Source organism: Leucopleurus acutus (genome assembly GCF_964270905.1).
Source record: "Leucopleurus acutus genome assembly, chromosome: 14".
In the NCBI taxonomy this organism is placed as follows: Eukaryota; Metazoa; Chordata; class Mammalia; order Artiodactyla; family Delphinidae; genus Leucopleurus; species Leucopleurus acutus.
In genome coordinates this window covers 45,975,246-45,988,200 of record NC_139156.1, presented here as the reverse complement: position 1 = coordinate 45,988,200, position 12,955 = coordinate 45,975,246, and positions in this window count along the sequence as shown.

The window sequence follows — 12,955 nt, the reverse complement described above, 5'->3', positions numbered from 1 at the left end:
CAGCCTCACTGCACCTGGGGAGCCATCCTTCCCTTTGCTCCAGGGAACCTCAAACCCCCCTGCGCCCCAGAACTGCAAAGGCATCTGGTGCTCCATGAAACCACTTAGCCAAGTTCTTTCCCGCACGTGATGAAATAGGGGATAGAATTTTCATTTTCAGCCCAAGTTCCACTTTATCAGATTTCATTCAGAGATTACGAATCACTTAGGATGCTGGAAATATTTAATCATCTTTGCTGAGAACCTGAGGCTAAAAACAAATCTTCTTCCCGGTGCCTGGTGCCGGTTTCCACACGTTTTCAGTAACCCTGGATTTAGTCCCTTTTCCTCAAAGATCAGTTTAAGTTATTATTTGCTTTCGTACAAACATTTCACTACAAAAGAAGTACATTTTCATTACAGTAAAATGAAAAAATACAGGTAAAGATAAAGTATAAATTTGATAACATTTTGGTTTATTTCAGTTGGGGTTTCTTCCATATATATCTGAATGTTCATTAAGAGCTAGACATACATAGAAATGGATTTCACCAATTTGGGATCATGCCGTATGTATCCAATTACGTATCTGTTTTTTAAACTTAACCTTTTATGTTGAACCTCTTCCCATGTGACCAAAACATTTGCTGACTGTCTAAGCATTCTATCTTGAACCAGGGAAATTTCTTCCTGCTTGAATGGTGCTTCCTACTTTCATTGACAAAAGCTTTTCTGCTGGGATATACAATTGCAGGCTTTCCCATCTACATTTGGTGCGGTAACTTCAGCTCCTCAGGCTCCAGGACCCCAATGTTAACTGGTACAAAGGGTCCACCCTGCAGCCACCTTGCCCTCCTCTGACACACCCTCCACCCTGGCCTGTATTTTGTCTCAGAACAGCGCCCCCATACACCCAACCTGCTCTCCTTTCCCCCACGGCCAGAGCAGAAGGGCTGGTAAGGGGAGGTTGCACACGGTTCTAAGAAAAAACCAAGTGCAGAAAGCTTCTGGGAGATCCTGTGCCCAGGGTGCTGTGTTCCAAGTTAGATCAGAATGAAATGATGTATGAATCAGCACTACTGGAAAAAGCCCCAGGGTTACCTCTGGGCTGTAGGCTTGGAGAGGTGGGTGGGGTGAGTGGACGGAGGAGGCCTGCAGGACTATCATTTCTTCCTTTTCGTAAATGTTCTCATTGGTGGAATTGATTTTTACTTTGCATATGAGTGTGAGAGAGTGTGTGTGTGTGTGTGTGTGTGTCCGGGAGGAGGGTATTTTTCAAATAAACATTTAAAATAAAATCAAGAATTCGGCAGAGAGGTCATCTGTCTATATAACCTAGCTCTTCTCTGTCATTGATTAAGAAGAGCTTTGTCTTTGGAAATGTAATCATTTTTTGGTCTACAGAAACATGCCCTCATCCTTCTCCTCTGCTTCCCTCTGTCTTACGTCTTCTTAAAAAGATATCTCCCTGGGGCTTCCCTGGTGGCGCAGTGGTTGAGAGTCCGCCTGCCGATGCAGGGGACACGGGTTCGTGCCCCGGTCCGGGAAGATCCCACATGCTGCGGAGCGGCTGGGCCCGTGAGCCATGGCCGCTGAGCCTGCGCGTCCGGAGCCTGTGCTCCGCAACGGGAGAGGCCGCAACAGTGAGAGGCCCGCGTACCGCAAAAAAAAAAAAAGGAAATATAAATGGTCCTTAACACTCATAATAACACTCATAATAACACTCATAATAAGATCAATGCAAATCAAACATGAGATATTAAATCAAAAAAATGAGATAGCATTCCATGTTGGCAAGGATGTGGGAAATAGACACTCATGCGTTGCTGGCAGCAGTGTAAATTGATAAAATGTCTGCAGAGGTATCTGGCAATATTTGTCAAAAATTTAAACCATATATCTTTTTTTTTTTTTTTTTTTTTGCGGTACACGGGCCTCTCACTGTTGCGGCCTCTCCCATTGCAGAGCACAGGCTCCGGACGCGCAGGCTCAGCGGCCATGGCTCACGGGCCCAGCCGCTCCGCGGCATGTGGGATCCTCCCGGACCGGGGCACGAACCCGTGTCCCCTGCATCGGCAGGCGGACTGTCAACCACTGCGCCACCAGGGAAGCCCAAACCATATATCTTTTGATTCAATAGATTCCTCTTATCCTGAAGATATACATCTGCAAATACAAATTTCTACATGTACAAAAATTCTTTACAGCATGTCTCGTAATAAGAAAAGATTGGAAGCTGCCTCATATCCACTAACAAGGGATCGGTTAAATAAACCACAGTTCATTCAAGTAGTGGAAACCTGTGCATCCTGTAAAAAGACCGAGAGATATTTTTGGAGCACTGTTATGAAACAGTCACCAAGATATATTACTTAAGTCCAAAGAAGCATGAAAAATATGGCTCAGAAAAGTACATACCATTACAATTTGTGAAAAAAAAAGAGAAAGAATATATGTATATACGTTGAATCTGCATAAAATACCAAGAAACACGCTTGGGGTAGCAGAGGGACAGCCATGAGAGGGAGACTGCTTCACTAGACACACTTTTTACCTTTTAAATTTGTATTTAAATTTAAATTTGTATGTATTTTATTATATAATAACATTAAATAAAAATCACATAAATAACATTTTAAAACTAAAGCAGTCGGGTTTAGACTGACAGAGAAACCAGATCACAGCAGAGCAGAGGGCTGTTGACAACACAAGAAACAAGAATCAACTGAAAGACTCCCTGAACTAAAGAGAGAATTCAGTATATGGAGGAGGATCCAAAAATTAGTTACCTCAAGAGATGGTGCTGGGACAACAGGACAGCACAAGCAAAAGAATGAAGTTTGATCCTGACTTCACACTGTATACAAAAATAACTCAAAATAGATGAAAGACACATATGTAAGAGCCAAAACTACAAAACTCTTAGAAGAAAACCCAAGGGTAAATCCACATGACCCTGGATAAGGCAATGGTTTCTTAGATATGACACCAAAAACACGTATCTAGAATACATACAGAATTCTTACAATTCAATAATAAAAGAAACCAAGTAACCCAATTTTAAAATGGAGAAAGGATCTGAATAGACACCTCTTCAAAGATATACAAATGGCTGACACAAGCAGATGAAAAGATGCTCAACACCATTAGTCATCAGGGAAATGGAAATCAAAACTACAGTGAAGTATCATTCACACGCATTAGGGTGGCTATTATCAAAAAGTCAACAAGTTTTGGTAAGGATATAGAGAAATCAGAACCCTCATACCCTGTTGGTGGGAAAGTAAAGTGGTGCAGCTACTTTGGAAAACAGTTCCTAAAAAATTAGAACACAGAGTTACCCAGCAATTCCTCTCCCAAGAGCAATGAAAACATATGTTGACAAAAAAGTTGCACATGAATATTCATAACATTTACTCATAATAGCCAAAAGTTGGAAACAACCCAAATGTCCATCAACTGATAAGTGGATAAACAAAATGTGATGTATCCATACAATGGAATATTGTTTGGTCATAAAAAGGAATGAAGTACTGGTACATGCTACAACTTGGAAGAAACTTCAAAACATTTATGCTAAGTGAAGTAAGCCAATTATAAAATACCACATATTATATGATTCAATTTGTATGAAATGTCCAAATAAGCAAATAGAGATAGAAAGCAGGTTAATGGTTGCATCGGACTCGGGGGGCTAAGTGGGTGGAGAATTGAAGGGCTGATAGACTATGGGGTTTCTTTCTGACATGATGAAAATGTCCTGTAATTGATTGTGGTGATGGCTATACAATTCCGTGAATATACCAAAAACAATTGAATTGTACACTTTAAAATGAGTGAATTGTATGACATGTGAATTATACATATATAAAAACATTACCAACAAAAGTCAGCTACCTCCTCTCTCCGAACTATTTGAACAACTTTAAAAAGAATGAGATACTATCTATATCTATCTATAGGTGCTGGTTTTGTAAAGATGTCCACATCATATACATGTGACCAATTGTGCGGTCTGTGTATAGTGTGTGTACACATTTGCACAAGTAAAAATATGTCAGGAATCTGCCCAGGGTCACCTGCGATCAAGGCACATAGATAGGAGGGGAACTTTCCTTTTAACTTATATACTTCTATGTTATTTGATTTTCTAAAGATGAGTACTTGCTGTTTTATTAGTATACGATAAAAAATAAGAAAAGGCAAAAACTGAGCTCCTTTACTGACATCTATCAATTATTGAGCCCTTGCTAACTGCCATACACTGTTCTGACCTCCTGATGTACCTGATCTCATCTCATCCTCAAAAGACTCTTATACAGCCCTTCACAGTATTTTCTCTTACTGAGTGGGAAGACTGAGTCTCAGAGGAGGTGAGGGACTCAACCAGGCTCTCTCACACAGCTGAGAGGTGGCTGAGTCTGGAAGCTGAACCCTCCTCTATGGGCTAAACCCTCATCCTAAGCCTAAGCATTCCAGCTCCAGCCCCTCCCATTGTTGGAATGAGACTCGAGCTATTTTTGCAATTTTCCCCAAACCGACCTCCTTTGAGTCTACTTCAACAACAATGGATGACAACAATAATCTAGTTAAAGTGTCATATAAAATAAACCAGGCTTGTGCAACGAATTTCAAAGTTCACCAAAATTAAGTAAGAGCCTAAATAACACCAAAGGAGGCTCAGAGCAGCCGGTGATCTGGCCCCAAGGCTTGACTGATTCTTGTCTTTAAAATGTTCCATCGTTTAAATATTCATTAGGAATTCAGCATCGCTGGGGAAATGGGTTAAATGAACTAAAGACCACAATTCACAACGGGAAAATATCCCAAACTACTTGTTGATTACTGTACTTCCTGAAGTGAGGAGGGGGCTGGCACTAATGCCAGGCAGCCCAGTGGCATTTGAATAGTGTATGCCTTCCTGGGAACTGTCCTTAGAGAAACATCTATTTTCCCTGGTTTTGAAAAATGCTTCCAAAACATCTAATTATGTCTCAGTAGTTTTTTGTAGAAATAAAAAACAAAAAACAAAACTAGTGTGGTGTTTTTAACTGTCTTAAAAGTTTTCTCAATTTGCTACAAGCATTAGCACTTTATAACAAGGGTCCTAGTATTACTTGTTTGTTTGCTTATAACTGCGAAGGTATTTACAAGTGTTTCTAAATGTATTTCTGTGCCAGCGCCCACATATTGGCTCACCCCATGATTCTGTCCATGGTCCTCTTCTCCCTTCACTCTCTAAGGTCACATCCACAGCTTCAGCTATAATTGCCCAACACCTTTCCCAGTCCTGATTTCTTTGCTAAGTGCCACATGCCAAATCCCAGTGGTCTAGTCAGGAAATTTTACCCTCAAATGTCTTAAGCCAAATACAGTTGGCTTAAGAAAATAGGAAGTACATTGGTTCGTCTAACTGAAAACTACACGTACAGCTTCAAGCTTTGTTGGATACAAGTGACAGCAGACTCTGTCTCCATCTCTTGGAATTGGCTTCATTCTCATGCAAGCGGACCCAAGCTGCTTCAGGCTGACCTTTCACTAGCGTAGGAGCCCTAGCAGGAAGAAAACTTTACCTTCCCAAATGTGCCAGGAAAAGCCCCAGGGCTTGACTCTCATTGGCTCAGGTTGAGTCCTGTGTCCATTTCTGAATCAATCACTGTGACTTGGGTTGGTCATGCTCACTTCTGGAACTGAGAGGAGGGGGACTCAATCCTATTGGAACCAAAAGGACTGTGTGGGAGAGAGGTTAGTTTCCCAAAAGGAAAATAGAGGATCTGTTTCCAGAATAAATAGAAGCCGAGTAGCTAAAACAAAAACAAAAACAAATAGTTGTCCCACATCTCCTGAACATCTCCAACGGGATGTCCATAGACAACCCGCAGTGAACCTAACACATCTGCTCCCCAACTCTATCTCTCCAACTGTATTCCTCTCCATAATTAAGGTTATGATCAATAACCTACTTAATTTGGAAACTTGGAGACAGCCAATTACCCTTTTAACATCTTCGCTTGTTTCTGCTCCTGAAATGCTGCTAATCTGTCCTTTCCTCAACAAGCCAGCGCTTCTGCCCTAGTTTGGGATTTCAACATCTCTTGCCTAGACTATTTCACTAGATTCTTATCTTGTTATTCTGTCTCCATTATCTCCTCCTGAAAACCACTCTACATTGCTGCTGAAATAATCTTTCTAAAGTATAAACCAGACCCTGTTTCTTCCCTGTGCGTGTTTTGTGGGATTTTTTTTGGCTGTCCATCATCATGGTGTGCTTGGGGGTCTCTCCGCATATGGGCCCTGGTGGAAGCCGAGTGTTGACATGGGCGAGGAACTCACGCTTGGGCAGTTGGCTGCACCTTCCCCAGACCTTGACTCCAGAGCTCTTGGCACAAGGATGAAGAGAAAACCGATAAGGTGTTCTGTGGCTCCAGCTGCGGCAGCTAGCCCAGTTTCTGGAGTCATCCAGGCAGTCATGCCAACCACAGCATCCAGCATCCAATGAGGCGTGTGGTGCGGGCTGCCATTTCAGCAGCCACAGCCATGGGGTCCTCCCAGGCCTGTTTCGTTGTGTGACTTGAGGTGCTCCTCTGGCTCCCCTTGTCCCTGTTTTTTCTTTCTTCTTTATAAATTTATTTTTTAATTCATTTTTGGCTGTGTTGGGTCTTCGTTGCTGTGCACGGGCTTTCTCTAGTTGCGGCGAGTAGGGGCTACTCTTCGTTGTGGTGTGCGGGCTTCTCATTGCGGTGGCTTCTCTTGTTACAGAGCACAGGCTCTAGGTGTGCAGGCTTCAGTAGTTGCAGCATGCAGGCTCAGTAGTTGTGGCACACAGGCTTAGTTGCTCCACGGCATGTGGGATCTTCCCGGACAAGGGCTCGAACCCGTGTCCCCTGCATTGGCAGGTGGATTCTTAACCACTGCGCCACCAGGGAAGTCCCCTTGTCCCTGTTTTTAGTCCAGCCTGCGTTCCCAGACTTCCTGGCAATTCTTTGAGCTCCCTGGCTTCCCCTCTCACATTTTCTTTTGAATCTGTCTCAGCCAGAGTCAGCTCTGTGGCTCACAGCTTGAACCCGGACTGAAACATCCCTACATGGCTTCAGGATAAAACCTAAACTCTTCAGCCGGGCATCAGAGTCCTTTATGATATAGGCCTCACTCACCTCTCCACTTGCCCACTGTCTGCTCCACAGCTCTAAGTGACCAGACCAGGCCCTCCCGGTCTATAAGCCTTTGCACTCCTGTCATGCCCTACTTCACCTGGTAAATGCTGCCTGACTCAAAAGGCTCCTCACCTTTCCTCATCCCTGTCTCTCCCGACAGCCTGGTGGGCTCCCTTCTCTAGTCTCCTGCAGCCCTCATCCTCCACTGGCTCTGAACAAATGCCTGGCACCTTGTATCCACGTGTGTCTGTCTCCTGAGAGGGTCATAGAGCTCCTCAAAGCAGCAGCCATGTCATCTTTCATGTCTCTGTGCCTCTTGCCCCAGAGCCTGGCGCACAGCAAGCGTCACCCAGTGAGCTCTCAACGACGCGTTGGTCGACAACGGAAGGCTCAGATACCAGCAATCAACCCTTACTGAAGGGGCAGTGTGGCATTCTCGCTTAACAAAGCATGTTGGAAATTGCTTAAATGCCTTGGAGAAGCATGCTTAGTACAAACTGTTGCTGACAATTTCTTAGCATCTCCCTCTGGGGATCAGTTGACTTGCTAGAGAAAACTGTCTCCCTGGGTTCTTGGTAGCTGGAAAACCTCTGGGTCAGTGGAGCACAGAAGACTTGGCTCTCTCCTTTGGCCACTGTGGTGGGCAGTGGCTGTTCACTTCTGCTCCTTCCCTTCCACCTTCTTCCAGGAACAGCCCTGTCGTTAGGGCTCCACCTCTCCCCTACTCTTGGTTCCACTGGGAAGCCAAACTCTGCTCTGCTGCAGCTGAAAACTCGTGTCCGGCTAATCAGAGCACGACACCACCCAGGCAAGCGTGATTGGCTTTTCTTAGGCCAGTGTGAGTTAGGTTTCCTGTCACCTGGAACCAAAACGTTTTTCACTAGATCAGCCACCAAACACAACAGGGGTGTTCACTAAGATTAAACCAGCCACGGCTCAGAGCAGCTGGAGGGCCGTTGGGACCTGAGGAAGCTCGCTGCAGCTCCAGGGACCCCCGCTCCAGTCTGGGACCTGAATCACCACCCTCACCCCTGCAGGAGCTGACTGTTGGCACTAACCTCATCTTCCTCTCAGGGCGCCCCCAAATAAACCCACCTGCCTAGAGGCAGCCACGCACAAAGTTGGATCTATGGAAGCTTCCCTCGGGAGAGGGGAAAGGGCTTCTATCACATACTCCCAGGAAGGGATTTCAGTCTTCCTCATGTTCGTCTGCACGGCCCTCGCCATCACCCCACACCTCACCCTCCTGGCAGAAGCAAACACTTTCCTGTTTTCTCCTCGGGCAGCAAACTCCTCTTCCTTGTCTCAATTCCAGGCAAAAGATGGGCTGCAGGCTGCAGGGCGCCCCTGGGTCAGCTGTTCTGAGCTAGGAAACTATGCCTCGCCCTTCATGTATGTTAATGAGTTCTCAACAGACTGCCGGCTACCAAGCCTGCTATCTGGAGCCTTAAAAACGGTTCCAGAGAGTGAAGCAACTTGCCCCTGGCCACAAGGCTGCTGGGCAGTCAGGACTCAAGCCCAGTCTGCCTTCGTGACCCAGATGAAGCGTGGCCGAGCTGTGTGCTGGTGGGGAAGGGAGAGAGGCAGCACAGGTGGTCGGGAACACTGGGACTCACTTCATCAGATGTGAAGCTGTCAGAACATGTTAGGGCTTCTGGCAAAGAAAGAGGAGTATACGTTGTGGAGTCTTTCCTGAGAAAAACGATCGCAACAGTGATATGTTTGGGAAAATCACTCCATCTCCCAACTTGTTCAGTTTGTCATGGTGACTGTTGTTTTCCAGGCAGCTTGATTTGCTCGCAGCGTGAGTGATGCCCACCCTGGCGTGCAGAGACGCAGCCCGGATGGCGCCCTTGGTGGTCCAAGCATATATTTATTTCTACAGGCTGTAAGATCCCAGCAAAAAATGCCCCCACCCCCAATCCCTTTACTGAACACGACAACCCTGGGCACACGTATGTTTGAGAAAATGCTTTGAAGGTTGGCCAAAGTGAAGTATGTGTGTCAACTTATGGAATGGGGACACAGGAAAAAAAAAAAAAAAGATGGCTGTTTTCTTTGTCGCCAACACAATGTGCACAGTTCAGGGTGGAGATTCAGAGCCGGGGTGTAAATGCTAATCTCCCCCTTGGGATCTGTGTGGCCGAGAAATTACTCAACCTCACAATTCTCAGTTTTCTCCTCTATAAAATGGGGGTGGTAATAACATCTTCCTCATGTGACTATTATGAGGATAAAAATGAAAGAACATACAGAGCAGAGCCCAGATCCTGGCGCACTGTGAAGCCGTCGATACATCAGGAATTATTATGCTTTATTATTATCTGGAATGCTTCTTTATTACGCAAAGGACATATATTACTTTTCCCATGAGGAAAAAGATGAAGTTTGGTTTTTACGATCCTCTGCAGTAAAGCAGCATCTGTTTTCTTTGACCTTTCTTTTGGGTCCAGCAATTCTGAGAAGGAAATGACTGCAGAGTATTTTCACTTTGCACTTCAGCTGGAAAGAGAGGTGACAAACAGAATGGGAGACAGATCATTTGTAACACAATTCAACTCTGGCCTCCAATTTTTGAGAATTCCGCCTTATTATGAAAGTTTCCTTAGTTATTCAAAGGAAAAACAGCTCACATCGCCTTCTCTCACTCCCCACATATGGAGAAAACCCAACGAACCCCAGCTGGACCCACACTGACCAACGTGGTTAGACACTGAACAACCGTCATGGACTGACCACTGTGTCTGGTGCTCTGTCCATACTGCCTCACTTAACTCTCAGTCGACCTTATGAAGAAGCACCTGAGTCCAGAGGTAACTGCGGCTCAAAGGCTCAGGATAAGGACACTAGACCCCAACCAACTGGATGTGAATCCCAACCATGTGACCTTAGGAAAATTACTCAACCTCTCTGAGCCTCAACATCTTAACGGGTAGCACGAAAGTAATACATGTCTCATGGGGCGCAGTGAGAATTTAGAGGTGTAATTAGGTGGAAGAGACCAAGAACAGCGACTGGCACGTAGTAAGTACTTGATAAATATCAGCTGTTATTGTTCTCACACCTACCTCGTGGCCGAGGAAGCAGAGTGGGCATCTATAGTTTGTTCTGCCCAACATCCATAGTCTCACCTCCTGGAAACCACACCCCAAGTTTATTTTCAAGTTCCTCTTCCATTCGTTGCACAGAGTCTTGGATAGGCTGTCAGTCAAAATACTCCAAGAAAGATATGGGTGGCCCGAGAAATGCCAATCAGACATTCTTTCCTAGAATTTAACTCTTAAGGATAGTGACAAAAATGATTGAACACGATTAGAAATCTAAGAATTCAACTTCAGAACAGCACGGACCAGGCTCTCCATTAGTTTCTATTGCCCAGATCCCCAGATCTATTCGGGTCACATCCCTCCACCCCATGAGCTGTCTCCCAGGCTTCCTACGTACAAATTCCAGGGGTCATTTCTGTGGCTTACAATGAAAGAACTCATTCAGCCCATCTCTTGATGTCTTTGTTTTGGCAATATTTGGTATTTTCTAAACATCTGATTTTTTTTAATAGTCTGTTACTGTTTCATAGAAGCAAGATCTCCCTTGCCCTCTGAAGTTATTACAGTTCATATAAAGCCTTTGTTCCATGAGCTCCATTTTACTTCCCAGTGTTAGTTATTATCTTTGTAGAGTTTGGAGCCCTCGTTTCATGTGTTTGGTTTTCGTCAGTTTGGCAACCCCAGCAATTGGTCCCCACCAGCCTGTCTGCAGCCTCCCTACACAGAGAGTGAGGAAGGGGCAGTGTGTAGTAGGGCAGGATGCACCAACCATCCAACTCCAGAGCGTGAGGGCTCCTTACAAGCCCAGGCACCTCACAGGATGCATCCCCACTCACTGCCGCAGCCCCGCTGCAGGGAGAGACCCCAGACTGCTAGATTTCCACAGGGCCAGGAATACACGCTATGGGAAGAGGTTATTTCCCAAGGGAAGCAGTGTAGCCTCACAGACAGAAGCCAAGTCGACTTGGCGAGTGGCCCTCAACTTCAAGGTTCACATGAAATTATTTGCAAATTCATGTGAACTTTGATTTCCTCATCTATAAAATGGGTATATTCCCAGCATGCAAAGCCATGGTGAAGGTTAAAGAATATTTAGTAATATATGCAAAACACCCAGCAGAGGGCCCAGGACACACATCCTATAAGTGGCAGCTATAATTACTTTTACTTTATGTCACTGAGAACGCTCCTGCAGTGTGATTCAACGTGTACCCCAATAAGCTGTACTTGAACAGATGGAATTTTAACACCCTATCCTCCAACTTCATGTTGATGTTTTTCTTTAGGGTGCCCCACTCTAACCCCATGATCAATCAGTATTTCCGGGTCTGCTCTATAAGAGGCTCATGTCTCCCAGCTGTCCTGTAGGACTCTTTTCTTCAAACACCATCATCTCCAGGGAGACTTCCCTGACTTCCACAGCCCTCTGCACTTACCTCCAACATAACCCACAATTCAGTGAATGACAGCAGTCCCTCAGTATCCGTGGGGGATTGGTTCCAGGACCTCCCCGAGGATACCAAACTCCACGGATGCTCGAGTCCCTCGTATAAAATGGTATAGCATTTGCATGTAACCTACACACATCCTCCCACGTACTTTTAACTCATCTCTAGATTACTTACAATACCGAACACAGTATAAATGCCAGGAAATAGTTGTAAATACAATGTAAATACCACGTAACATAGTTTGCTTTTTGGAACTTTCTGGAATTTTCTTCCCCAAGTATTTCTGCATCTGTGGATGTGGAACCCCCACGGATACGGAGGGCCAACTGAAAACTGTTTACCCATCTCCCGTGCTGGGCTCCAAGGCACACGTTTCTTTCACCCTGGGTCCCAGCGTCTAGCACAGAGGAAGTGCTCTGAGAAGGGGAGCGGGGAATAAATGATTTGCAGAAAGCAAACCATCCCTCCTGTGCTGCTGCTTCCCCAGCATCTTTGCAGGGAAGCAAACCAACGAAAGGCTAAAGACTGGCAATGCCGACAGATCTGCAAACACTGCCTGGTGCTCAAAGGAAAATCTGGCCACAGGAGGCAGATAGTTATCCCCTACATGTTTCGTTTTTCTTTCCCCCCATCCCTCACCGTCTCTAAACCATCTGCCTCTTCCCCCAACTTTACAACATGAAGTGACAACAGGAAGTCTCCCTTAAGCATTTTCTAATTTCTCTGTTATTTGGTTTTCTACTTTGGTACATGTGAGCCTTGGCTGTATTTCACACAGAAGCTGACATATTTTATTATGACACACCCCATAAAACAGAGCACATATAAATCACCTGGCATGGTTTTGCTTCACCTGGTTGTTATTGCTAAGATCTCTATTTCTAAGAGCACAAAAGAGAACAGTTCTTGAATCCACAGACGAACAAGGACAGGGTGAGCAGCAGTCAAGTCTACCCGGCTGGGAGACAGAGACCAGAGACACGGGCTCCTGGGTGGCTGGCTGTCTGCAGAGACATGAACGACACAGACGGAGAAGCCACACGAACACTCCAGAGAGACCCGGGCAGCTGGGGAAACACTCTACAACTACAGCCCATCTATCAGACCCCTCTGGCTTTCTCAGCCCTAAGAGATTCTGAAATAAACACAAAGGCCCAAGGTGGCATAATACCGAAGCCAGCGGTACCTACTCTTTGGCCTCAATCACTGCATGGGTATGTTTTATCTTGGGGATCCTGACAGTCCCTCTCCTGGGCAGAAGAGCCAGCCAGTCCCTAATGTCCCCGGTGTCCTCAACAACCCCACAGCAAGACCCAGGCAGGCT